Here is a 25,250-nt window from a genome sequence, read left to right on the forward strand (position 1 = left end):
TGCACTTACACAGCCCTTATTGTAATATCTATCCATCTCATAATCATTCATGGATCTTATCCCCACATAACATCTATGTGAGGGAAGGAGCCATTATTTTCTTTTTTACAGAGGGGAATATGATGCATGAAGAAATTAAGTGACTTAGTCAAGATCACAGACATAAAGGCACACATAGGTCTCCTGAGTTCCAGGTTCACACTTTATCCTCTAGACCACTCTTCCTCTCCTCCTGCTTTACACCATTGTAACTTAGATAAAAGTCACACCCCCGAGGTAAGAAGTCAGAAAATTTCAAGACTCAACAAGGAGGGTCTCACTGAAAAAGTTTTACTTCTGCAAGTGTAACGGTAGCTGTGTCGGTCCCAGGATATCAGAGAGACAAGGTGTGTGATGTAATATGTTTTACTGGACCAACTTCTGGATTTACTGGACTTAGCTCTGTGTGGTCTGAAAGCTTGTCTCTCTCATCACCAGAAGTTGGTCCAATAAAAGACATTACCTCACCCAGATTGTCACCCTTACTCCAGCCAAACAGTGTGCAGGGCTGCTGCCTAGGTTTTGTAAACAGGAAGATAATTTAGACTTTAATACAATTAAGAAAGGGTAGTTCATGTTTCTCTAATCAAGAATTTTGAAAACAAAGACTCTTTCCTTAGTGCTAAGTACAGTCAATTAAAATAAAAAGGGAGAGTGAAGGAACCCTCGACTTCACACTGCATATCTATAACACAATAGTCTCAATATTAATATAATCCGAAGCTAAACACATTATAAAGTTGCAGGGCCCAAGCATAATATTTTCGGGTCCAGTACAGACTTGTAACACGGGCCCCCTCCCACACACATACCACAATCCCTCATCCCATACATACAATCTCATGAGCCATGAACATTTTTTTCCTCATGGTAATGTGGGTTGCAGCCTGGGCCGGGTCACTCGGGGCCTCCAGGCCCCAGTAAAATGTACCCTTTCCTCCCCCCCTCCATGTGGGGGTCCTGCAAGATTGGGCTATTTCAAAGCATAATTGTGAGTGTTTAATATGTACACTGGTAACTAGGGCCTGCAGTATTGAAATTTAAAATCCTGAGAATGTTAGAATGGCAGTGTAATGGGAAAGACTAGTTTACAGTCTTTTTCTGTACCTTATGTTTGTAACAATGCCAAACTCTTCTCTCTCTCTTTTTTGTCTCTCTCTGTATGAGGCAATGGTCAGATCTATTTTTAAATGACATGAAACAGCAGGGAAGGAAACAGATTATTTATATTTTAAAAAGTCAGTGCAGATTCTTTACAGCAAAAGCCCTGTACTGTGACCTTTTGTATTGCTACAGCCATACAGCCAACAAGACCTGACAAAACCAATGTTTGGAATTAGGATTTTGTCTATCAGAGAACTAAACAATTCTGAACTTGCACCTCAAGCCTTACTGTTTAAATCCATCCAAAAGCCCTAAGTGCAAGGATCTCTGACAGCAGTCTGCTATACAGCACTACCACAGTTTTAATCCTAGAGAATGGAAACACTGGATTTATCAAAATTAGTGAGTCTGAACCAAGTCTCACAGCTAAGGTCATGGTGCCTCCTGTCAGATGTGAATCACAAATGGGACAAAACAACACCTCTGTCTGAGGTATGTAGCTGCCACGTACCTGGGATTATGGCTAAATAGAGAACTATAGAACTAGCACTGCCACTCACTGACTTCCTCTGACTAGAAAAATGGAGTATGGAACTGAGGTTTTGGCCCTAAAAGCATACAGTTAAACAGTTATATGCTTCACTTGCTTCAGCTCTAGGTGCATTACACACATTTAAGAACACAGAATTTAGGGGGGAAAATACAAATAAGTCTTTAACACAGAGAAAAAGCTCCCCCACAACTTTTATTATACCCTCAATCCTCCCCTCCATGGAAAGAACCTAGCAGAGAATCCCAAAGTGGAAGGATTAAAGTTTGTGCAGTTTAAAAACAGAAAGTGACACACAGAAGCTACATTACACTTTTAACAGAGGTGGCTGGAAAAGTGTGCAGTTCTACAGACCCATAAAATAATCACCTTAGATTTCTACAAGAAATCTGGGCAAAAATTACATGTCTTGAGGGCAGTGGGGCAGCATGACCTACCATTGAAAACGGAATGATGGAAAAGGCTACGAATGCTATTGTGACTTTCCAGCCCTCCTGAGGGTTTGTTGGGGACAGGATTTGGAAGATAAACAGAGGGGATACCCCTGCCTAATTAGTCCCCAGAGAGCAAATGGAATCAGAGGAGAGGAGGAGGAAGAAACCAGGAATAGATTGTTATTGAAGCTGCTTTCAGGCTGGGTGTAGCTTTCTGATTGGCTAGCTGGAGACCAGTGATGATTGTTGGAAGGTGAGCTCCCAGTTGCGAGAAAGGCACTTTAATTAAGGGAAAGTGACTTGGATGGAGAAGTATAATTTGGAGCCTGGATAATTTGCACTCACACATTTAAGATGTAACAATTGGTGAGTGTCAATATTCCTTGATGTACCAATAACCTGTCTCTTCATGAACTAAATATCTTGCCTCCCAAATTCTTTTAATTGAGATGCCTCACCTTGCCACAGGCAGCCACAATCAACAAACCGGAACAGATGACTGTGTGCAAAACTCATACTGAGTCAACTACAGAGACCATGGAAAAAAGAATGGATGACCAACTCTACACAATGATAATAAGAGGCTACACAAGAACAAGGTACTTGAAGAACAATCTGTAATGAGAAAATGCTTTGAAGTTTGGATTCTGCCACAACCGACTCAAACATGCCGTATAGTGAAACGCTCAAAGAGCTCCATCCGCTTAGCTTGACAAAGAGAAGGTTAAGGGATGATTTGAGCAAAGTCTGTAAGAACTTACATGAGGAACAGAAATGATATAATAGAGGGCTCTTTATTCTAGCAGATAAAGGTATAACATGATCCAATGGCTGGAAGTTGAAGCTAGACAAAAATCAGACTAGAAATAAAGCACACATTTTTTTACAGTGACGATAATTAGCCATTGGGACAATTTACTATCACTGGCAACTTTTAAGTCAGGACTGGATGTTTTTCTAAAAGATCTGCCCTAGTTCAAACAGGAATTAATTAAAGGAAGTCCTATGGTCTCCAATAAGCACAAGGTCAAACTAGATGATCACATCTGTCGTTATAATCTCTGAATCTATGAAATGTTGGTAATGTAGATCACTATTACACAGTTAAGATATCTCTTGTCATTTACAAGCACTGTATTACAATGCATTTATATTTCTCACCTATTGTTTTCTACCTTTACCAAAGTGCTTGGGTTAAAAAACTCTAATGTATATTTTAATAAATAATCCAAATTGCTCGACATGATTTATCTTTCACAAATCCACCCTCGGTCTCACCCATTAAACAGTCATGTTCCCAGATTATTACTAAAATAATTCAAACATTTTTTCCTAATGAAGACGTATCAGGAGCCCAGTATTGAACTGAGGCCAATCGGGCAGCAGCCTTAGCCGCTGTGCCACAGTGATATATTGAACCAGTGCCCTTGGCCAACAGCATTTGTGCAAAAGGCCTTTAGGCCCACAGCAGCCACACCCCCAGACCCGACTAAATGGATAGACAGTGCTCTCGTTGGATACCTGGACTACATAAAGGCCTCAAGAGCGGAAGCTCTCTGTCTGTGCAACAGACCAGCGTCTGCTGGTTGCTGGAGAGACCACCTTGCTGTTTCACCTGATCCTGTCTTGTTGCCCCACTGCCTCACCCAACCTCACCTCCCCAACCAACTGACCTGACCCATTGGACTGGATCTTCCAGCTATTGACCCATGTGAGAACTCTCATCATTACCCTAGATTGACCTGCCAGCTACCCAACCACTCGCACACCTTTGACTACTGCTCTGGACTGCCTCCTAGCCCGCTTCAGTCACCAGGCATTACAGTTTGCTCAGATTACTTTGGTTTCCTCTTAGGCTTATCCTATGTGAAAAGGGTATGGAACTCACCAGTAGAGTGCCACAGGTGCCCGGGGAGACACTGAGTCTACAGGCAGAAAACCAAGCTTTACAGGACAAAATGGACCACCAGCTTCAGGCAGAAACCACACCCTGGAAAAAAACAGATCACAGGATTGCAAGTAAGAATGTCTCCCACAGCCCCACGACCCACATTACCTTCAGGACCCGAACCCACAGTACCTTTACCAAAGCACTACCAGCGATTTTTGGGGTTTCATGAACCAGTGCAGGCTTGATTTCCCATTGTGGCCCAATGCCTACAAGAAGGACAAGGCAAAGGTAGAACTGGTCATCAGCCTTCTAACAAACGAGGCCCTGGACTGGGCGTCCCTTCTGGTGGAACAGGATCACCCTATCCTGGCCAAGTGGGACACCTTCCCGAGAGCCTTAGCAACACTCTTCACTGACTCACACGGAACTCACACCATAGAGGCGGCCCTACAGAGACTCTGCCAGGCCTCAGGGTCAGCTGCAATATCTGAAGCCCACTTCCAATGCCTGGAGGCAGATATGGCTTGGAATAAGCCGGCCCAGCTACATCAATTCTGTCTTGGTCTCAGCAAGGACATAAAAGATGAGCTCACCCATGTATCTATATCCTTTATTGAGCTGTGCCTCCCAATCAACAATAGAATTAATGAGCAGCAAGTCAAGAGGAAGAGGATTCCATCCCACACCCAGGCACTGCTCACCATCCCTGCAAAGGGCCCGTTATCTGAGCACACTCAGGTGTACAAGGCACAGTCCCAAATTCATCTGTCCAAATGGGAATGCTGACATCGGGAGAACTTGTGTTTCTAATGTAATAGCATTGACCACCTGATTTGCATATCTCCTGGTGTCAACAGACTATGACATTTCATTCTAAATTTTGCCAGGACACCTACCTCTTGACTTGCAAACTCAAGCCTCTGGAACCTCAGGTTGGTCTGGAACCCTCCCAGGCTTTGGAAACAGGGAGAGATGCTCAGGCAACAGAGTAGGACTCCTAGCTATTGGGATCAGACATCACACTCCCCACAAAATACCAAGAATATTCAGATATATTTGAAAAATGACATGTAGACACACTACCTCCTCATTGGGAATATGACTGCCTGATTGATTTATAGCCTGAGCCAAGAGTCCATTTGCCCAAACATATTCCATGTCAGAACCTGAAGTAGCCAATTTCCAGGGCTATATCCAGCAGAAGCTGGAGAAACTCTTCATCCTGTGTTCCACATTCCTGGTCCTGTCCTCTTTGTAAAGGACAAATATGGCTCCCTAAGACTCTGTGTGGACTATCACATTCTAAACAAAATCACAGTGCAAAATTGATACCCACTACCTCTGATCCCAGAGCTCCTGGACTGGGTAAGAACAGCCCAGTTATTCAAGATGGACCTCAGAGGAGCATACAACCTAGTCAGAATCCATTCAGGAGATGAAAAAAAAAACACTTTTCACACTTGGAATGGCCATTTTGAATAGCTGGTGATGCCTTTTGGACTTACTATGACTCCTGCAACCTTTCAGAATCTAATTAATGATGTCTTATCAGATATGCTGGACCAATACATGGTTGCCTAATTAGATGATATCCCAATTTACTCTGACCAGCCTATGCACAACCATCATATGTGCAAAGTCCTAAAAAGATTCCGCCAACACAGGCTGTATGCTAAGCTGGAGAAATAGAACCTCAATGACCCCACTGTGGAATTCCTAGGCTACATTCTGTCCACTGAGGGAGTTCGCATGGATCCCCGAATGGTGGAAGCAGAAAGTGGACTGGGCAACACCAGAAAGCATTTGAGAAATTCTGCACTTCATTAGGTTTGTGAATATCTATAGATGCTTTATACAGGGCTACTCCTGAATCCTGATCCTATAACCTCTCTGATGTGAAAAGCCACCAAGTTCTCTTGGGTGCCAGAAGCCTAAGAAGCCTTTAATTATCTTTAGGCAGTGTTCACCTTTGTGCCCATCCTCACACATCCCAACCCAAGTCAGCTGTTCATACTGGAAACCAGTGCTTCACCATTTCGGTCTTGGGGTCTACATTAGGTCTTGCAACATCTGCTGTACTAAAGTTCTCCATACTAAACATTTTGGGATGTTTATATCTGCTGAGAACTGCTGGAGGCTCTGGGCTAACATTACAGTGGACTTCACTGTTGAATTACCAGAATCTGAGGGATGCCATACCATATGTACAGTAATGAATCAGTTGACAAAGATGGCAAATTTCATTCCCTTCCCACCATCAAACATACTGCTTGTCCCCTTATTACACATATTCCACATCCATAGCCTCCTGGACCACATCACCTCAGGCTGGGGTCGCCAGTTCAGGTCTCAGTTTTGGTGGAAGAAGTTCCACCTCCTAGAGTTGTGTCTCCATTCATTGACCACCTACCATTCTCAAACCAATGGACAACCAGAAAGAGTGAACCAGATATTGGAACAATACCTGCAACGCTTCACCAACTACCAGCAAAATGACTATGACTAACTGTTTCCATATGTAGAATTTGCATACAACAATGCAGACAACACCTCAAACAAGATGAGCCCACTTTTTGCAAATTATGGTTTCGAATCTTGTTGTCACCCTTTGATACTCAGAGCAGCCACAGTCCCCGCAGACTCAGACCTGGTTTGTCAAATCCATCAGACACAGGAAGAGTTTAAACAAAACTTGGATGACGGCACACTAACATCATGGTAACCGTCATCGGCAGGAGGGTTCTACATTTGAGTAGGACAAAAGGTTGTTGTTCATTCTTCGGGTTCAAAAATGACCATGACATCACGGGATGGTTGGGTTTCTGTGAATACGTGAGTGGCTGATCAGGCCAATTTGAGTTTTGAACTGCCTGTGGCACACTGAACAAGAGATGCCGCTATGGGTTGCTTAACAGCAGACATGCTGCTGTTGCAAGATTTACGCTACTGGCACTTCTGCTCTGCCTCCGCAGTTCTCCTGCACTCACAGACTGTAGCTCCTGTATGGATGGGGCTTTGCCACGTAGAACGATCATGAGCGAAATCTTCCCAGAATGCTGGATAAATGTTGAAATGCCCCAAGGATAATTTGAGGGAGTCCTTGAAATGTTTCTTCTGGCCTCCCTGAGAGCACTTTCCCTCCTTTAGCTCGACAGAAAAGGACAAAAGGTAAGGCTGTTGGCCAAGCACCTCAAGACAGACAGACCCATGTGTAAACTAGATCACCAGTACCTAGGACCATACCAGATTTGCAGGCAAATCAATCCAGTAACCCTTGAACTTCAACTTTTCCACTATCTCAAGGTGCATGTTGTATTCCATGTCTCCCTCCTTAGATCCTTCTCTAACAATCCCTTTCCTGAATGAAGACAAGCTCCCCCTCTGCCAGCCCAAGGCCAAAAAGAGTGCTTTATCCACAAGATCCTAGACTCCCAGATACGAAGAAAGAAGATACGGTACCTCGCTGACTGTGAAGGGTACAGGAGGAAGAGTAGTCCTGGGAACCAGCCCATTATGTGCACACTCCAGAAAAGGTTAGTCTTCCACAGCACCATCTGGAAAGTCTGATCCTGTAGTGCCCCCAAGGTTACCCCAATGGAAAGAGGTTGATATCAGGATGTGGTATTGAACCCACGCCTTCTAGATCCTTAGGTGGCAACCTTAGCTGCTTAGCTATGGTGATACACTGAATTAGTACACCTGAACAACAGCTTTGGTGCTAACGGCCTACAGCAGTCACACCCCAGGTCAAGGCCCCAACAGGAAGAGGAAGCTGGCTGAGCAATGGACCAGTGCCTGCTTTTTTACATCTTACATTTTTACAAACAGTGCTTGTTTTGCATTTTAAACTAACTGATTTATTAAACAAAGGCGGTAGTAGCTAGTGTGTAGCTAGTGAACTGGACTGATTGGTTCTGTTCGCCATGTTCTTTCTTAATAGATTGGAAGAGGAAAACAAGCTTTTCTGTTTTTTCAACATCCAATCAGTTTTTCAACTTTAAACAAACTAGTCTTTGAACTGAATTAAATAAACTGAAATGAAGAGAATATTCTCTCTGCTCCTACAGAAAAGGCTAATGCTGTCCAACAAACCCTTGTTCCAGTGACTTCCACCAGTTCAGTGGTTTAAATCTCTTTAAAACTTTGACAGCAAACTTATGCTGCTTCAATATTTAAAAAAAATTTAATTTAAATGATTTTAATAGATTATAGTAAATGTAGGGTTCAACATAGACTACCATAATTTCAAATTAAATTTTAAGTATGTTAATTTTTAAAAAAATATTAAATTAAAAAAATCTAATTTAAGTTAAAAATATCAGATTTTTTAAAAATTATAAAAATAATATATTTTTATCCACTCTACCAAAAACTTTATCCTTCATGTCTGTATGGTCAAGATTTTCTTTTAGACACTGCAGATGCACAGAAAGCATTCAGTTTTTCCACTGTTTATTTTTCAACAAACTGCATTTTCAAGACACCTAGACTAAAAGAAAGATGCTCTTTATTGTATTATTATTTATTAACAGTATTGTACCCATTGCACTAGTTGCATTACATGAACAAAACAAAAAGGAGAGCTCTGCCCCCAAAGAGCTTACAATACAAGTAGTTGTAAAAGAAATTGAAATTGTTCCTTAGTAAGATGCCCTAATTAATGATCCTTCTGTTCTCCTCTTAATTTTTCTTTCCTCCAACATGTTTGAAGACTCTTTTGCTCTCTTCCCCACCATTTTGATTAGATTTGATTGCATTGCTGCCTTTTCTTAGGCAGCAACCTTTACATTATAATCAGGGCTCCATGGAAATTCTATTGGTTGAGGCTGACCAGGAGATGCACTGAATCAGTACATCCCCCAACCATTCTGGCCATGGCACTTCCCTAGTCAGATGATGCACTGGCCCACTGTGGACACCTAGTGGAATGGAGGTGAAGTGCCTCCCACCAACACAAACCTCCCTGTGGGTGGACTTTGCACTGCTAGTGGCCCTGCATCCAGGACTGGGAATAGCAAATACTTTACGTTCCCTTTACTCCTTATTATAAAGCTCTTCCCCCCCCCCTCTATAACTGAATGTGCTTGTACGTGCAGTTAACTAAGAAAACTTTTCCCTCAACCCACACTGCCTTTCAAGTTTTATGTTTAGTTTTATATAACAGTATTCCTTCCCCTTGAGTCAACTTCACCAACTCTTTAAACCGTAGCCAATTTTTATCTACCATCCTCCTAACTAATTACAGTGCACCTTGCTAATTAACATTGCTGATCTATTTTGTTTAATATGGCCCTCATTTCACAAGTCATATTGGGAAAGTAAGAGTTTAATGCATGCATTTGTATCCAAAATCCTTCCAATGGCTGTCATGTGGAATCCCAATAAATGGTGATCGCTATTTCCCAAACAATTCATAATAGTCACTTAATTTACTAATTTCTCTTTATTGGACCAGATTAAATCTAAAGTGTTACCCAAGCACATACTGATAGGGAAACTGATCTTCTACAAAGTGCACAAAATCCCTTCCCTTTTTATCACTTGATCTTTCAGTATCCCCACTGATCCTTGGCTATCACTAGATTATATCATCCATGGCAAATTAAAATCCCTGGAGTGCCTAATGTAAATAGAGTTAGATGGCCCTTCTGAGAAACTTCCACATCTGGATCTCCTTATTTCTGTTATGTTCATGGCATACTCAAATTAGATAAAAACATAAACTACTCTTGCTTGCAGAATACAACATAGAATTACTTTATTTCTTGAAATCCAGAACTTTAACAACAAGAATTAAAAACAAAGAGACAAAGTAGGCTTCTCCCTAAAGCAGAGAGGCTAGTCTCACCCCACTTTACTAAAGGCTGTCTGTCTACAGATTGACTGCTGCTCCCAGCAACACTAAGTGGAACCAGGAAACCACAATCCACCCATTAAAGTGAGAGCTTGCAATTCCAACAGTCCTCGATACACCACAATTTCCCCATGGAAGGAAGGGTTAAGCCACTTCAACAGGACTTTTCCTCCCTTTCTGCAAAGTCCATGTGCTGTGTATGGGGGGTGGGGGCTGGGCCAGGTGGCTCCCACCCATCATCTCTCCTTCAACCCTGGAAAGTTAATACATCCCAGGGGTTTGTTTAACAATGAGTAGAGCCTTCTCTGCACTACAAAACACATCCCTACCCCCACCTTTTAGAAGATTCTAGGTGCAGCAGCCATTGCTGACAGAGCTTGGGAGGGTAGCTAGGGGCTTGGAGACAGCACAAGATATAGTGATCACACATGGAGAATTCAAGCAGATCCTGTGAGACCTGTAGAGTTCAGAAGTTGAATCCACTGCCTGTTGCATTTTAAATTTTATAGAAGAGGGAAAATAATCCAGCATCTTCCAAGATGTGTGATGTAATCTCATCACTTGATAGTTTAGCATTGCTGATAATGCATTGTATTTTTGTTTATTATATGTATTATGGTGGCACCTAGGTATCGCAACCCAGGACCAGCACTCCATTGTGCTTGGTGCTGGACAGACAAATAAAAAAGACAACAGTCCTGGCCCTACAGAGTTTATCGTCAAGTCGCCAAACAGGACGCTACACACGGACTAAACAGACAAAAAGGGGTGGGGGAGGAAGAAGTAGCAAAATGGTGAGAGGTGGGCAGAAAAGTGGAAGGCTCAGCTAAACAATCCCAGACATGAGTGATCTGCAGACATCATAGCAGAGGTAAGTTTTAAAGACGAATTTGGAAGGGGATAAGGTGGTGGATTTTGGTGGAATTTTTACAGTGTATATCCCCATTTTAAGAGCGACATGGAAGAAAGCACAGAAATGCTTGAGGAAGAAATGGACAGGAAGGCAACTAAAGACTGACATCATTGACAGGGCAAAGATCGGGTGGATGGCTTGATAAATTAATCAGTCTGATCGAGTGGGGCTAATTGGCAAAAGGACTCCCAGGCAAAGAAAACCAAAGCTGGTGTTTGATGTAATGGAGGAGGGGAGCCAAGAGGAGAGCCAGCAAAAGAACAAAGAGAGGGTCGATGTGGTCAGAATGAAGAGCCAGGAAGATGATCCAAGTAGCATACTTTGAACAGACTTGACTGCCATCAATGCAATAGTGAAGACTATAATACAATAGTCAAGGTGTAAGATGATAAGGGTTTAAAGAAAAGTCTTGATATTATCACCCAGGTTCAGAGGTTGGTGTCTCATCGCAAAGTCAGATTACTCTAAGAGCACCTTTGTTTTTGTTTTTTAAATAAGCATTTTCTGCTGCTCTGACAAAAAACCCTGTGCAAAAATCCTTTGTGCAACTCATTAACAAATTGCATCTGAAAGAGAAACAAATAAGTCAATGAAAAGTGTGTGCTTGCAATTATTTTATTGTAATGGTCAATGCACAGTGAAAGCAAGAGAACTGAAGTTTTGAAAGAAAGGATCATCTATATTTATCTAGATGAGACTTCCTTTGTGTCAGCACTTTAAATATCACAGCCAACTGCTGACAATAAATATGATAATGTTGCTATGCAAAATAAAACCTCCAAAGTAACGGGGTTTCCAAGGATCTTTATTTTTATCTACTTTTAATTTTGATAGCAGGAACTTCAGACACCAAAACATGAGTTTTCTGCCACATTTCCACCATCACAGGACACAGACAATGTCATTTAAACAATAGCACACAAAGCAGGCCAAATGGACAGAAGCAATAGTCATTCTTGATGTAAGAAAATGCAGTGGTTCTTGATCCTGCCTGGTTTCTCTTCCAAAAGTGCACCCCATTTATTATGACTCAACTTAGACCACTGAGTACAGGCATTTCTAGTAACGTCACAAGCACTTTTTTATCACCTGCATAAACTCTGAATTCCTTTTAACTCTTTAAGGTGTAGTATATAATATATGTCTGCACATACTAACAGTGAAAATTAACTACTGACAATAGCAACAAAAAGAGGAATCCCTGTGGATGCATTGATAGAACTCACAATTCTTATGGAAGTTATTTATAGTTCGTGCAATTTGTCAAATACTTATTTTAGTATACATGGAGGGATACTGAGCTGATTTTCCTGAAACAGAGAGAAATGTAAAAGTCACTGTCTAATAGTTCCTTTGAATGCTGTCTCTTTTAAAGGACTGAGAAATTTACAATACCATTTTCTTCTATAATGGATTGTGAAACAACTCAAAATGGTCAAATGGTACTGTACATGATCTTGTATGATCCCATAAGGTCATTATTTTTCCCTCCATACCTTATTGTGTGGTTTTCTTTACTTTGAACATATTTTTTGACAGTTTATGCCTTTTCTTGATACAAAAAAGAGCCTGGGCACCAGAACCTCTATTATTTTCTCTTATCACTAATCAATCAAAATTCAGAGCAAAGGAACTTGAAGATCAAGTAATATTTTAAAATGTAATAAAGTTACTGTTACCGAGCACTAACTGTAGAGAGTGAAGACAATAGTGGTTGGGTAAAACTGGGATAGCAGCCCAGTGGACAGACTTCCTCTGAATGAGGAATAGCACGTCACCTTCTTAAATACTGAAAATGTCACTGCCATATTTTCAATAAAATGTGGGTTGTTAGAAGGCATGAAATCATAGTGCACAAGGCTCTCTCAATATCAAAGAAAGATAGAGCACTGCACAAAGCGGAACAGTAAAACCAGTCAAAGGGCAGTTAGAGATCCATCTTTATCTTAATATGGGGAGCCTAGAACCAAAAAGAAAGCCGGTTCCAGGTGTTTGTTTCCTTTGAAAGAATTCCTAAATCACAACTGTTCATTATGCCACAATGTAACATTTATACTTTTTAGGAAATCTAACTAATGGCCAAATAATTGGTGAACTAACTATTTTCACTTAACCTGAGGCAGATTATAATACACATTGCCGAAGATTAAAGGCCATTTCATGACTTCACAGTGCCACTCTGTCCTTAAAAACACTGCAACCCACGAAAGCTTATGCCTGCAGAAATTAAATTTGTTAGTCTTTAAAGTGCTACAGGACTCTCGTTGTTTTTGCTGCATACAGACTAGCGCGGCTACCCCTCTGGAACTTTTCACTCTGTCCGTACAAGGCTATAATTCTAACTGGTCAAGCAGATCCTTAATTTTCAGACCACCTGAGAATACTGATTACCTGCATTCTGCAGATATTTGGGGAAAAAATCCACAATCACGTATTTCACAGCTGCATTTTACGAAACATCAACTGGGGTCCATCGTTTTAGCATTCTCTGTAAATGTCACAACCCGATGCATTATTTCAATAAACAACTCCTACTAGTCATTTTCTCACATGCTGCCATCACAGAAGTAATATCATTCTATGCTCTGCCTAAGTTCATAAAATAATACATGGATAAGCTGTTACAGAAGACTAAGCATGGAGTGCATAGGGCACAAACAGATGCAAAAACCACCCTGTTTTCTTGGTGAAATTGCAGTCTTTTTTTGAGAGTAAGCAAGAATTTGGGGGAAAATGAAGTTATTTTTGGATAAATGGATGCACTGTGGGATTGTATCCTCATCTTCATCTGGGCACTAATGTTTATTAAATAATAGGCTGTTAAAAATCATTCAGTAAAAATGTAAATAATTTTGAGGTAGCGAAGATGATAAAGTCATATAATTCACACACAGTAATGTAGAAAGGAAGACAGAAATAGAAAAGAGAGATAAATACCAGGATAATTTCTGTATAAAGTGACAGATGAATAGAAAGGGAAACCATGTTAACAAGTAACCTCAACCTGTTTAAACACATAGAGACAAATTCCACCCTCTGTTGTAGGTATACAATCACACTGACTTCCATATAGCAGACAGAATTTGGCTCAAAGGTCACAGGTACAATACAGCACAACCCCAATTTTACAAAAGTCTCAGGACACCTGAGATGATCTTCAAAGTCAGGGATTTAGATGAAGGTTTTCCCAACTATAGAGACTGGGTCTGGCTATATAAATTTGGCTGCAACAGCTGGCCTTCCAGCAGTCAGCCAGTAGTTTCTTTGCCTCTCTGCAGCTCTTTTGCTGAGCTTAAAAGTTCTGCAGTAGTATCGTTTCTTCAATGTAAGTTCAAAAGATAAAATTGGCCTTCAATTAATCATAGTGCAATACATCAAGTTTGCACTGAATATCCTAAGACTACGTAAAGAAACACACAGAAGAGCAAAATTGAAATTTCACTCTCTTTTGATCTGTTTAGGCATGAGCATATTTTGAACTTAATATTTCAGCAGACACTGTACAAATGAAAAATGAAAGCATTTTCTGCACGGCAGGAATCCCTCATTGCTAACAAAAAGTGCAGAAGGTGCGGCTGAACCAGTTCCAAACACGATTAACTTGAAGTGTGTAGCCAATGATCTGTCTACAGTCTATGGAACATGGTTTGTCCTTGGCTGTACTTGCACTTAAGCTGCATTCAGCACCAATTTAACTGCACCCGACATCTGCAACTGGTAATGTTTGCAGGAGAGACAAGGATCAATGCAGAGAGAGACAGCGTGCCTCACCTAAGGTCATGTGGCATCTCAGTGTCAGAGCAAGGAACAGAAAGTGGATTTCCTAATTCTCAGTTCTGTGCTTTAAGTATGAGTCCATCTTTCCTCTGAATCCTATATATGCAGTGTAATAATACGAAAGACGCTGATATGTGATTTAACTATTACTTCCCTATTATATTAGTCAAGGAACAGGGTAACAAAGGCAGCACAACAGTTTCAGATTACACTGATCACTTTCTAAGAGCAATCAGAAACTGAACAAACATGCTGTGACAAAATCTATGATAAGGCAGACCCAGGGTTTAGGACTAAGTGGAGTTTTGAGATTTGGGACCTTTGGACTCATTACCTAAGCAAGCTGAGATCAGTTGCAATATACCAATTACTACATCACTCACTCTTTTACTCTGCTGGTAAACTAAACAGAGCTGTATTCCATGGCAATCTTGGAGGAGAAAATGTGTTTCATGCTCAACATCTTTACTTACATTGCACCTCATCATGACAAGCCCTAGTGCACTAATTGTAGTTTAACAATGCAATCTGGAGTGCCCAGCTAACAGCTGAAAGCAAGGGAAAACAAATGAGGCTTCCACTCCAAGTAAGATGGCAAGTTCTTCTGTAGCAGTTTGTAGCAGGCCATGTGTCTGATAATGAAATATCCATTCATTTCCATTAGAGTATACTTCTGTTTATGGTGGGCTTTCAAAATTGGCCCTAGAGAAAGGGAAGCAAAACGGCATTTGAGAAGTGAAAACCATACATGAAATCAGCTCCCAGATTCTAGACATTTTTGAAATAGCTAGAAAATCAAGAATATTAAGGAAAGTGTTCATCACTTTTTTAGATGAACTGACAACATCCATGAGCAAACCCACAACTGTTATTTTACACAAAGTTTTCTTTGAACTCAAGAGCATTCTTAGTAGCTTAAATCAAATAGAGAATTCAAAGTAGTCCTAGGTATTCAAGGAGCAAACAAGTTATGTTTAGGAGGCATTACATCCACCCAAAACCTTAAAGGAATGGAAACATGAAATTAGGGAGAAAGATTTGTGCATTCCTTTCCATTTTTGTAATGCCTACACTATCAACATTGTTGATAATGCACATCAACATTACCGAAAGTTTGCACTTCTATCTCCAACAGATTCCAAAAACTACACGTACCCCATCTTCAACGAAAACCTTAACATTAACCTCATATGCTTTTGCATCAACAGATCAGCACGTCTGACTCTAACATATTCCATGCATTTGGGAAGTTATTCTGCCTAAATACTTCTGTGGTCACCATTCCCTCACATGGATCAACATCAGGGTTTGAACCACTTGACCTTCAGAACCCTACCATAGGGTATGTCTGCAGTGGAGCTGGAAGGTGTAATTTCCAGCTCAAGGAGACATACCTGCACTAGCTCTGATTGAGCTGGCAGGATAAAAATAGAAATGGAGTTGTGATGGTACGAATGGCAGGAGAAGCTAGTCTCTCTGTGTATGATCCCATCCAAGAACCTAGGTACTAGTCCATCCTACCACTTGCATTACCTTGGCAATAGGTGATATTTTTACCACACTAGCTTGTTCAGAGCTCGTGCAGGTATATCTACTGGAACTGGAAATTACATCTTCCACAACCAATGCAGACATACCCTTTGACTATTACTTCTTGAGCTAGAGGAGTAACTGCTAGGCTCCTCTGTAGGTCAGCCACTGGAGGACTTGTCAAATACCTCATAGTGTGTTCCAAACTATTTACTACTACTCAGCCGTAGAATATTGGTAGTCATGGATCCTAGATTCTACCCCTGGCTCTAAAAGAGGAGTGTGGTGTATAGGTTAGAGACAGGATAAAAATGGTTTGGTCATTTTGATTGGTATCCTAGTGTGATGGATTAGACTGGGTTTTTTCACATTAAAGTCCTGGGTTCTAGACCCGCAGTGACCTTGCATAAGCTCTGCTAATTTATTTTTAAAATGTCATGGGGAGTGTTCAGCAACTCTTCCCAAACTGTCTTCTAGGATGGGATTCATGACCTTAGTCAATAATCAGGGCAGTGGATTGCATCAGAATTTGAACAGCATTTAAAAAAGGAAAGATATGAACTCCTGGTGTCTCCCAACTCAGAGAGATTTCCCTAGGTTACATGGATTTTTGGTGAAGGAGTCAGGTTTTCTGCTCCAAGAAGCAAGTAACAATGCTCACACCACAGAAGATTTCTCTTCTTCAAATGAAATTCAGCAGATTCAGCTTGATGCAAATATTTTCAGTTACGGCTAAAAAGCTGTAAAATGCTCTATAGGCAAACACTATTTATACTGTAGGAATCAGCACATGAGCAACAAGGTACCCAAAGGACAGGTCCCAGCATGTTTTCAATTTCTTGCAAAAGGGTACAAAGAAGTTAGACAATCTAGTGAAAAATTGCCAAAAGAGGCGATTTTTAAATTCTCACTATTCTTTTTGTATCACTTCATTTTTATCAAACTGCCATGAAAAATTCAAACAAGACTCATAGTGTGCAGTCCGTGTTTTTGTTTTGCCATTTCAATTAGATGTTTTATAAATTAGAAGTGTTAAGCTCCTGTTAATACTGACCTCTGTAACAGAACCTTAACTATGCGCAAGATAATACATTAAACCTACATCTATGGAAACCACCTATATAGAAGTCTATCCCTGTTTTAATTTTTTTATGTAGTTCTGTTGTATAAAATCAAATCTTTACCATTAAAAATGCATCATGGCAGAGAAATATTAGCATCCTAATTGTTAGAAATATTGCTGTATCTAATTATGTTAAAGAGACACTGTTTTTAAGAAATAATTTCTTCTTTCATCAAGTTAGCTATTACCTATTCTGAAACCATGTTTAACTGCCAAAGATTTGGTAGCTTGTGTTAAACAATTCCATTTACTGTATATTAAGTTAGTCATCTAAATATTTCTTACTGCCTCCTATCTGAAAGTCTTCAAGATAATCAACATTTTTCCCCCACTGATATTTGATTTACAGAAAAAACTTGACAGATAACACAATGCCAAATTCTATCACTTTTGAAACGAGTAATGAAATGTCATTGGAAATGGTTCATTAAAATTGTGAAATATGCTTTGCATCTTCCCAATTGGACTCAATAACTGTACTGTGAAAGACACTTTTGAAGATGGCAAGATCCAATTTAAGTCACATCTTTGAATAAAATTCAGGTGTTAAAGAGTCTTTAAGAAAAACCACATTGCAATGTTCACTAAAATTGAGAGCACAGTAAATACCTTCTTTGACTGCTCAGAATAGAATTTATTCAGTTAATTCATTAATTAGATTCAACATTCAGTTGAGTAAAGAAAATATTTTTTAGCAATAATCACTTCGCCAAATGACCTACGTTATGAAACATATGCTCAGCACAGAATGTTAGGCACCAGTTCAGCAGCCATTATTCATGTGAGTAGACTACAGATTCTAGAAGGACTACTCATGTAAAGACTGCAAAATCAGGCCCTTATTTCATAGTACATCCTTCATAAAAATGTTCTCTCTCAGAACACTTTAGAAAGACAAACAGCAGAGTTAAATAGTAAGAAAAGAAATAGAAGAAAGAATTTCATCTTTAGTATTATTTATATTCCAGTGGAACACAGGAGCCCCATTGTGCTAGACACTGTAAAATGCCATCTCTGATCCAAAGAGCGGACAGTGTAAGTTTCCTCAACTTCAGAAGAGCAATAAGGATAACGAACAGTCTGGTACCCATGCAGGGTGCAAAGGAGGATAGTTTTTAGAGCCGTCTTTCATGTCTATACAGAGCAGGGCACAACTGAGCCTTTCATACACACAAGAAATATATATTTTAAAAAAACAACTCTTCCCCCTGTAATTAACCAAAAACAATCAATAGCCTTTTAAGAAGACAAGTTCCCAACCTCTCCTAGATGAGGATTCCACCTGAGGATAAATCCTCCAAGTCTCTTGTGTGCCTTTCTAAAACCAATCTCCTGTATTCTCGCCGATGGTCCAAGAAAGGTAAAGTGCAGTTCAAGGCTTCAGCTTCCATTGGGCTATCAGTACAGCACACATCCAAAGCTGAAAACTGCCATTTCACTACCCTTGTCAGTCTGAGCAATCAGAATCCTTCTCAGTGTGGCTTCCAGTTCCGAAATTAAATGTGGCCACAGCTAGTCCATAGATATATGATACATGGGAAGTGTACCATGTTCACAATACACAGTGTCTCTGAAAGTTCTGTAGTACCCATCTGGACCCCTTTGGCCGCAGATAAGATTTCTGTAGTACCCATCTGGACCCATTTTCTATCACGTCCTCCACTTCTCAATCAAAGAAGATCAAGGTCCTTCTGTGTAAAAATAAATCTTGTTTACATTTCTAACCTGAAGATCCCATTTCTGCTTAAGCTTCACCAGAAAGGTGGCAGTGGCTACTAAATATATTCCTATATAATATTCTTTTTCTTTTTAGAACATAGCACCTCAACAGAGGGAGTTCTCACCATTCTCCCACTTAGGTCAGTTTGCCTACTAAAAGCTAACCTAGAACTAACATGTCATCATGTGACCTGCCATTTCCCCTACTAAAATCAATCTGCATTATGTTTCATTATCTTGCTTTTGCTAATGTAAAATACTTATGTAGTTAAGACTGTTGCTGATGGTGGTGAGAATCATTTTTAACTGAATTTATCCCAAGGGAGATCTGCAGAAGTGCAGCTTGCCAAGAATGAACAACTATCATATTACACTAGCAGTCTCAATTTCAGCACTTAAAGATGCACACAAAAGCCTTGCTGGTAGTGGCTATTTCGGTTTCCCAATACATGCCAAATTAAACCCACAAACACAGATTACTGTTTGCAAGATTAAGTATCAGCATGGGGCCCTAATTATCCAGCGATTTGATAGATTTTGTAAAGATATTTACAAGAGCACAAGGATTTGATCAGCACAGTTCAGAAGCAAAATGGCATCCTAAATGACACTTACAGATCATGCAATGTCTAGATTCAAAGTCAAAATGAATAAGGTGTCATGGTGACTGCATGAGCTGCCCCTTCCTGTCATTGTCCAGTGTGCCCCTTTCAAATAACAGGCCCGTGCCATCATTCTTCTTTGGGGTGGACCCTGCAGGGTCTCCAGGTTACACCACCCTGATTATCAACCATAATACCTAGCAGGCTTTGCACCTGCAAGAGTTTCCCTTCAAGAGGCTGTGGACAATAATCACATGCAGTGACGCAGAAGCTATTTCCTCAAAAGAAAGTATGATTTATTTTCCATAAGTACACAGCGCTCAAGAGAAATGGATTTAAAACAACAACGAGACTTACAGGAATCTGGTCTTAGCTATACTTGGCGTTCCTCTCAATCATCTAGGCAGACATGACTTAGTCTTGGGTGCCTTGATTCTCATGATCGTTTACTGCCGGCCCTGACTCTCAGCCAGCAACAGTGAGCAAACTCCCCACCTCCCTTTCTGCAAGGCAGACCTTTTAACTTATCGGGGTCTTTTGATATTCAGGTTCTCAGCCTGGGCCAAATAGCCATGTAACCAGGGTTGAGACCATGGAGTTGCCCCTTCATAGCTATCACTCTGGCTGTTGCGTTGGAGTGTTTGTTGTACTGCTCCTTATCCAGGCCATTGTGTTGCCTGTCCTGCTTGATTCCCCTAACAGCCCTATTTGATCTAACTCCAAAGCAATTAGCCCATCTCACACACACACACACACACACACACACACAGGCATGCAAAATATTTCTAAAAAATAATACAGGTGTTACCCAGCTCTCCACATAAGGTTTAGTGTCTCTCTTCCTCTGCCCATTATTCACCAATCCTGATAGATACAGGAATGAAAAGGTGTCATTCAACACAGCACTGTAGCACATGGGCCAAATTCAACAGTGGGGTAACTCTACTGACTTGAAAACTTCCTCATCCAGGCAGGTGATGGCTGCAGCTTAGGTTCTTGCAGATGGAAGTGTGAAACGCAGTGGGGAGAATGGAAAAGCCCTCAGGGGTCCTGCACATACATACTGTAATGCCAGGGGACCTATCCTAAACAGAGAAAGTAACATTCCATGAGCAGAACAGTCAGACACCAGTACTGACGCTTGCCTCTATGGGTTTTCACAAGTAACTCCTGGTATAAGGCTCCCAAGCTTCTGAAAATATTATTTAGGGTAAAAAGCTATACAGTAGTGGGATTACACCAATGATTAATTCAGTCCTTTGTGTTAGAAAGCCACTTAAATCCATCTAGAAAATGAAAGCTATGTCTTCGAAGCTGAGAATTTATTTATAGTTATTCATAAAAGACCATAAAGAGCTACATAAAGGAGCAGTACTGATGCCTGTGACGATTTTACTCGTGGAATTCTCCTTCCTCTGTACAGAGTGAGTGTGTTTTTCTGCTCTCTGGGAGTAGAGCATACATCTACTGGAGCCCTGAGGGTCCTTCCCATTCTCCATGGTACTCCAGTGCTGTTCCTTAATCAGCCAAAATATCACTATGGAGTCTACGTATCAATCTTAGTGTTATCTACCCATCACCATAGACTCTCAGAGCCCCGCATAAAATCAATAACAATACCCAAGTCCCTTGCGCAACATGAGATACTGTCTTGTTTGCCTTTCCTTTTAAAGGGCTGAAACCCCTACTTCCACAGCACTCTCAGACCCTGCAATAGTAATTCCTATCACTTATAGAGAGTTTTTCATCATCAACTGCATTAACTAATTAATTTGACATTAACTAATGAATCCGCTGACCAGAAAGGGAGAGACTGGCAATGGGAAATGATTAGTTTGGAGGTTAAATTAATTAAAAATACTACAGTGGTGACAGGGTTTAATCTCGTACCTCTCACGAGAGCATGGAATCGCTCACAGCTGCAGCAATTTGTGATAAATCCATCGAGAGATTTCTTAACGGGAGTGGAATTAATTTGTGTCAGCCTTAAGAGGTGCTCACTCAACAGCACCTACATTAAACAATGTTAAAAATGTAAGAATTCAAACCATAGGGAATCTATGGTTTCAGCTAGTACATGGCACATATCCAACACCAAGACACAATGATTTGCACCAATAAAGTGTTACAGCTACTGCAGCTGTGTTTTGATTTAGAAGGACATTCATTACATTCTAACTTTAACTGTGAATCTTGCATGCATTGTTTTTAGTTCATTTTCCTTTCATAAAATTATATTTTGATCAGTACAGCTTTTGATACAAGATCTCAAAAAACAAGGAGTGACTTTAAAATAGTAGAGAAGGCTTTATCTGTTTCGGGAAAAGAAAAAGAGAGAGAGAGACTCCTTCCATACCTGCTCTTAGGTATATGTACAGAACTACTACGCACAAGAGCTGTAGGCAATAAAGATACATACCCCACTGCTCAAGAACGATGTAAGCCTGAAGCACCCAAGTGCACAGAACGGCACGTCCTGAAGCATATGTTCAACTCAGAACTATTACTACTGATCTTTGACTACTAGCAGTAAATATGCCCAATGTCTCTGAAGTTAGATGGGCTGGGTTCTGAATTACTACAGAGAATTCTTTCCAGCTGTCTGGCTAGTGAGTCTTGCCCACAAGCTCAGGGTTTAGCTGATTGCCATATTTGGGGTTGGGAAGGAATTTTCCCCCACAGCAGATTGGCAGAGACCCTGGGGGGTTTTCACCTTCCTCTGCGGCATGGGGCACGGATCACTTGCTGGTGGATTCTCGCGTGGATTCTTTGTACTTGAAGTCTTAAATCATTATTTGCAAACTTCAATAACTCAGACATGAATTAGGGGTCTATTACAGGAGTGGGTGAGTGAGGTTCTGTGGCCTGCGTTGTGCAGAAGATCAGACTAGAGGATCATAATGGTCCCTTCTGACCTTAAAGTCTATGAGTCTAAAATCTATGAGTCTACTTTGGGGGCTGTTTAATTGAATGTTCCCTGAATAATGGACAAATGAGAAAAATCAGTCAATCATTTTCCTTCTGATTAATGGAGGAGCTTTTAGAGTAATAAAGGGATTTTCCTTCAAGAGGAGTTCAGTTACATTAATGAACATTTTATATATAATTAGGGTTGGCAGAATTTGATTCTTATTTATTTTATAATTTTGACAGATATGTTTATTTTAAGTATTTTTTCTAATTTTTATCCATTTAAATTTTCACAGTTACAGAAAATTATACAGAAGTAAGACAACAGGGTGAATCAGACAATCATTATTTAAGGACAGGAGGCATTGATTTTAAAAATGTAAAGCTTTATTACCATTAAGACACAAATTGTCAACATTGCATGTCAAAATATACACAGTAAATATCCTTAAATAAAATCCTAATAAGTTCTCAAGCAGCATTTTTCGCCTTTTTTCTATCTGTCAATTGCAACTATTATCGACGGAAATAGTATTTCACTGGTTTGTGAGTGTGCGGTGAAATCAACATTTACTGGTGAAAATCTAATCCTTCCAAGCCTGTGCAGATCAGGCTCTCTCAAACTACGGCTCGATATTTTGCTGGAGCCTGAAACTCTTAACGTATCTTTTTATTTACAATCTTGAAAAATAAGGAAATGTCAAATCTCTGCTGCCTGGGATTTTCTGTGACATTCCCTTGAGGCTCTTTCCAACTCCAACCATTGCCACACACCCAGAAGGGCTGCAGGGACAGAGAAGGGCTCACCCTGCAGGATTCTTCTCAGCCTCCACAGACACTGTCGTGCTGGCACTGAGGGCAAGGGGAATGTCTCCTGCATTCCGAACGCTTCCTCTTGCTGGTATTCGGCCAGCCTAGAGCTTGTGGGGAGGAGCAGCGGCAAGAGCAAGGGACTTTTGCTGGCTAGAATGTGAAGGAAGAGGAATATAATGGAGGACTCAAGGAGGAGTATACTGGTAGGAAGGATGTCCTCATTAGAGACTCATTTTCCCCATTTTGTCTCCCAGTTCCTCTTTTTGGATTTGCAGGTCACTTTCCAGCTTCCGTTTAGGTCACTTTTCCCACAGTAGGATAAGCTCTGACACAGAAACCAACTCCTCCATCCCACTGGAAGGTGTTTAAAAAATAATAGAAAAATGAGTCTAAATCCCATGGTCTGCTCTGGCAATCTCAGCCATTGTGTCTACCAATGCGAAGGTAAGCTCAGTTGCTCTGATAAACGTGAGGTATGATCATAAAAAGCTTGAGACCTGCTGCCTTAAGATATGTTGTGTATAGAGCATGAAACGTTCAAACTACCACAGCAAAACTCTCATTGAAGACAGGAGGATCAGTCTCTTAACCAAGACAATCTGGGCGAAGGGCTCACACCAGGCTTTCTGTATCACTTAACCTCACAACAAGGCTGTGTGGGGTTGGGCCACAAGTGAAGAAGCTTTGCGAAAGGGCTTCCATAATTCCTTGGTGCCAAAGAGTGTCTCCCCAAGTGAGGTCTAAATAAGCAGAAACTTCTTTGGGCACAGAAAGAGGGAAGGGGCCATTAGATTCTCATATGAGTTCAATGGCAAGGAAAATCCATATAATTGGGGAGGTCATTTAGCCTTGTAGCCCGTCTGTGTGTCATAATATTGAACTTCATTTCTTTCACACTTGCAGCTCAGCTTTCCACTCAAAGCTTGTTTTCTGGAGCTTTGTTCAATGCGGGGAGAACTGCATGCTAAGGCAAAGTTCTCCATCATCAAAGCACAAATGGCAGCTTTGAATGGAGGATTAAATATTTGAGCACCTTGTCAGTGTTTTTCTCTTAATACAAAGCTGATTAAAAATAATTGGTAAAGATTTCAGGCATATTGTGGTAGATGAAAAATGAAGAGTGTGACTAGGAGAAAGCTGGGCATAATTTAGGGGCTGTATTAGGACTCATTTTCTGGCTCTGACACAGATTTCCTGTGTAGCTTTGAGCAAGTCACTCAATCTCTCTCTGCCTTAGTTCCCCAACTATAAAATGGACATAACACTCCAACTTATCATCAGTTATTCAGGGCAAGGACTGTCTCTTACTGCGTGTGTACAGCACCTAGCACAATGATATCTGACATCAGCTGAGTCCTCAAGGAAGTAATGTAAGACCAATAATAACATCAACAAAAATAATGTATTAATATGAATAAATACATAGAGGAGTGATAAAGTAAACATGAAACGTCAAGGTCTATTTATTGAAAAATTATGAACCACAGCATACAACTAGACCGGGGTCACAGCTAAATTAAATTATCGATTTACATCAAGATCTTTTCCTTCATTTGCCAGTATTTCTAGTTTTTTTATATCACCATATCTTATGGCTTATAGAGAAGATGAGTTTTATTATAAATTTTGCATGTCTGCTGACCTATATCATTCTTAAATTATCTTGAAACTTAGGCTTGCAGCATATGGAAGGCATTTAATTTTGCCAAATATACCTAAATTTTAAAGATATCATTTAAACTCTTCCTCAGCTTCTTCACCAAGAAATATACAACATAGCCCCTTATCACTGGAGTCATGATGGAAAACAGTTCAGAAGGTCTGGTCAGTATGCATACAGCTGAAGATCATGACTGTTATTCAGATGTCTGAATAAATCAATGAGTTAATTCAGCTACTAAATAAAGTGTGATACAATCAAAGTTTTTGGAGTTAAACTAATGAATTTTCAGTTACTAAGTCTAAATTCTTTAATTACAAGTAGTGTCACC

At 40.4% G+C, this 25,250-nt stretch overlaps 1 protein-coding gene across 3 annotated transcripts in view; it reads right to left on the bottom strand.

The window, feature by feature from the left end:
• The window catches only part of FHIT (fragile histidine triad diadenosine triphosphatase), a 939,636-nt gene that overhangs the window by 744,660 nt on the left and 169,726 nt on the right, over positions 1-25,250 (bottom strand). The window contains exon 4 of one of the 3 annotated variants that reach the window (XM_067541440.1): positions 4,016-4,117. The exons of the other annotated variants lie outside the window; for them this stretch is intronic. The gene's annotated coding sequence lies outside the window, so the exon portion shown is untranslated. The remainder of the gene's footprint in view (positions 1-4,015; positions 4,118-25,250) is intronic. 3 annotated transcript variants of the gene reach the window in all.

This window comes from Emydura macquarii, unplaced genomic scaffold (assembly GCF_026122565.2).
Source record: "Emydura macquarii macquarii isolate MOO-44397 ecotype Brisbane River unplaced genomic scaffold, CSIRO-AGI_Emac_v2 contig_71, whole genome shotgun sequence".
Taxonomy (NCBI): Eukaryota; Metazoa; Chordata; order Testudines; family Chelidae; genus Emydura; species Emydura macquarii.